This window comes from Octopus bimaculoides, chromosome 6 (genome assembly GCF_001194135.2).
Source record: "Octopus bimaculoides isolate UCB-OBI-ISO-001 chromosome 6, ASM119413v2, whole genome shotgun sequence".
NCBI classification, from domain to species: Eukaryota; Metazoa; Mollusca; class Cephalopoda; order Octopoda; family Octopodidae; genus Octopus; species Octopus bimaculoides.
The window spans coordinates 30,102,618-30,106,293 of record NC_068986.1 but is presented as its reverse complement, the minus strand read 5'-3'; the positions used below and the strand labels follow the sequence as shown (position 1 = coordinate 30,106,293).

The window sequence follows — 3,676 nt, the reverse complement described above, 5'->3', positions numbered from 1 at the left end:
ATCCTCATCCATTCTCACCACATGTCCATACCAGCGCAATCGTCTCTCTTGCACACCACAACTGATGCTTCTAATGTTCAGCTTTTCTCTCAAGATACTTACACTCTGACGGGTATTCACATTGACATTACACATCCAACGGAGCATACTGGCTTCATTCCTTGCGAGCTTACGTATGTCCTCAGCAGTTACAGCCCATGTTTCACTGCCATGTAGCATGGCTGTTCGTATGCATGCGTCATACAGTCTGCCTTTTACTCTGAGTGAGAGTCCCTTTGTCGCCAGCAGGGGTAAGAGCTCTCTAAACTTTGCCCAGGCTATTATTCTAACAGCTACACTTTCAGCGCACCCACCCCCTTCCCGATGGTTATATGCAATAAGTAATTAAGGGCACTTGTGGCTGGTGTAGATGTTAAAGGGTTAAATATAATGCCCAATCAACAATAACTTTCTCATGCTAATGAGTTGAACATCGTTTTGATTTGGTTTCCAAGAATATGAGTATTGTCAGGGAAATGAAATGGCTAAATATGGTTAGATATCTTTATTTTGTTGGTAATGAGAGAAAAGAAAATAACAAAGAAAACAACTGAGAAAAGCAACTGTAGAAAGAAAAACATTCTTTTTCTTTGGCAGTTGTGATTTGCTTGTGTCTCTGGGCAAAATATTAAACTAAATTTGAAATACTTTGCATTCATTTAAGATATTAATAAGAAACATGGATGAGTGACTGTGATAACAGACTTTTAGTTAATGGTTTTTGAGCTCATATCTTAATGCAAGTACATGTATTATGACCTTAGGCACTCCTTATTCATTTTTTTTATGCCTAATTAAAAAGTCATAATAACTAGCCATGCTATTTCTGGTAATAATTTCTAGTTTTGTTGGAGTGCTTGTATTGCCATCAATATGTTAGTTCCAGCATAAATATTACTGTATGAAGCAATACTAACCTATTCTAAACTTCATCAAAATCTAGAGGAATGAGAGAAAGGAAAAGGAAGAGAAGAAAACCATAGTAGTAGTAGTAAAATTGCTATAGTAAGTTTTAATTAAAGTGTTTATAAGTAATATAATCTGCCAGACTGGATGTTTTTTATGCAACAGATTGTGAAATTTAAAAGCACATTTTCTGAAACATGAGTAATTTACTTTTAAACTTTTAATTAAATTAATAAGTTGTTTCTGTTCTAATTAGCCAAATTAAAATTTTGCGAGAGTTTTCAAATTAAAAAAATCTTATGCTAGTTGTGTTGTGCCTCTTGACTTTTGAAGAATTTAGCTTTCATAAGAGTTAGAAGCTGTTTACTGCAGACCTTTTTGACATCAACCCGCCTGAGACTGCCCCTGCTTCTATGATAAAAAAAACCTTCCCAGTTTAAAGTGTTCATATCTAAATTTAAACTTTCCATCAAAGATTTTATGTAACAATGTTTTCTCAAGTCATTTTCAAAACACCAACTAAATCTTGTTTATTTTAAAAAATAATTGAAACACATAGGCAGAGTATTTCATTAGAAATATGATCACAAAAGGGTAACAATGTCTATAGATAATGAGAATTTTATTAGCTCTAACGAAATTTTCCTTAAATCTTTCCATCTTAACATTTTCTTGTCCATTTCTTGTTTCTTCGTGTTATTCACTCTCATTTGGCAAAGCAATTAAGGATAATGGTCAAAGTAGAGCTGCTGATTAAAATAATTACATTAATCGCTTCTCTCCCCAACACACATCTTGAATCTACTTTTAAATATGGCAATCATAAACGATAGAATTAACCATCACCTAAGAGGATAATAATCTTACTATAAGTATCTGGCTTGGTTCAGTGAGGATAGCTGAGTTCAAAGTTTGATGAAGAGTGTTTTTAATGATTTAATGATATTAAATGGAATAAACTATTTCATGTTTAACAAAGTTAATTTAATTTAATTTATACATATCAGTGCACACAAGTGCATAAAATAAGATATGCACACAGAAATAACAATATGGACTGGATGTTGTCACTTAGCCCTCAGGTCAGCTCTGATAAAACAAACTTGTAATCAACCTATTCCACTAATGACCATCCTGCCTTTTTTCAGGCATTTGTACTTTGAACTACATTGTTCACTGTATCCTTCTCAATTTTTAAGATAATAGGATATATTTTGAAGGGGATTTGGCTGCTATTCCAAGAAGTCTGGGTAACCTATAGAGAAGATCCACTTGATGGTTTACTGAGGCAGGATGCCAGGAGGACATGTAGATAAAGCAATGGATTACAATCATATAAATACAGATCTGTATGGCAGGTCATAGGCATTTTTTGTGTCTTGAGGAGGTAAAATCATAATAAATAACTGAGAAGCTTTCTGGAAAGTTAACTTTGATAGACTAGTATCCTATCCTGTGAATATTTGTCTCATCTGTTCAGTGTTATTGAGACTAATTAAACACACATCCAGTGGATTCCATTTTAGCTTTTTTTAATATTTTCTAATTTTTAAAAATATTTTCTAATAGTTGGAGCATATGGTTATTATAATTGAAAACTCTTCTAGCATTATCTACTTCGTCATGTTGTGCCTACTTCCAGTAGAATATCATGCATAAATAAGTTTTGAATGTATATTCTGCATTTAGAATCATAACTTCTCATCTACCGTGCTTCAGTCTAACATATTTGTAAATATGAATCACTTCGGAGTTCAAAATCTTAAATTCTCTCAAAATTAACTTAGTTTTTGTTCCTTAAGTCTTTAACATTGAGATTAATCTGTCAAATTTAATACTTATTTACTCACATTGTTTTGAATTCATCATAGTTTTGAGATTTTTTAGAATGACTATGTGTGGTAGGTATGAAAAGCCAGAATTTAATAGCTTGAGCATAAAACAGGTAGAATATTTTAGCCAGCTATGGTCAGTTTAAATGCTAAAGGGTACGTTTTGATACCAATCTGCATGCAACTACCCTTGGTTCAATAATATAAACTTCTAGTTTTAAAATGGTTTTAGTTAAATCCTTCAATCAAAATTTCATGTTAAGTTTTGCTTTAAATGCCATTTAATAATAGCAGAGTTATTTTATGAAATATTTCATTATTTTCAAAATTAATGTAGAATATTGTAACAAAAATGGTAAAAGAGGAAGAAAATTGTAACAAGAATGGTAAAAGAAGAAGAAAATAAGTACTAGTTGTAGATATTCTCTTCCAGAAGTAGATTCCATAAGTTCCATTTAATTCCTCAAAACTCTGTGTTTGTTTCTAAGTATTTTTAGAAACCAAAACTCATCCACCAAAATTATGCCTGAAAAAATCATTATTTATGTAAAATTTAGAAGATACTTACCACTTAATAGTACCTGAAAAAGAAATAGAAAATAATTTTAATAAAAATCATACAAGTTGCAATGATGAATTATCACAAACATTTGAAAACTTTGGAGACATTTAACATTTTATATGGGATTACAAAGTCTTGGACAATAATTTCATTTGATTTATCAAGTTATGTATTGATATCTGTGTATCAATGAATTTATAAACCAAGTTAGCGACTTCCTTATCTGTTATGACAGCTATAAAGTTATCTGTTGGTATATTACTATTATTTATTATTAAAATGTTGATTTATATATATATATATATATATATATATATATATATATATATATATATAT

General features: G+C 30.8%; 1 protein-coding gene across 5 annotated transcripts in view; it reads right to left on the bottom strand.

Annotated features, from left to right (window-relative positions):
• The window catches only part of LOC106869351 (disks large-associated protein 1), a 374,528-nt gene that overhangs the window by 255,887 nt on the left and 114,965 nt on the right, over positions 1-3,676 (bottom strand). For all 5 annotated transcript variants that reach the window (XM_052968669.1, XM_014915068.2, XM_052968667.1 and 2 more), the window contains exon 2: positions 3,346-3,358. The gene's annotated coding sequence lies outside the window, so the exon portion shown is untranslated. The remainder of the gene's footprint in view (positions 1-3,345; positions 3,359-3,676) is intronic.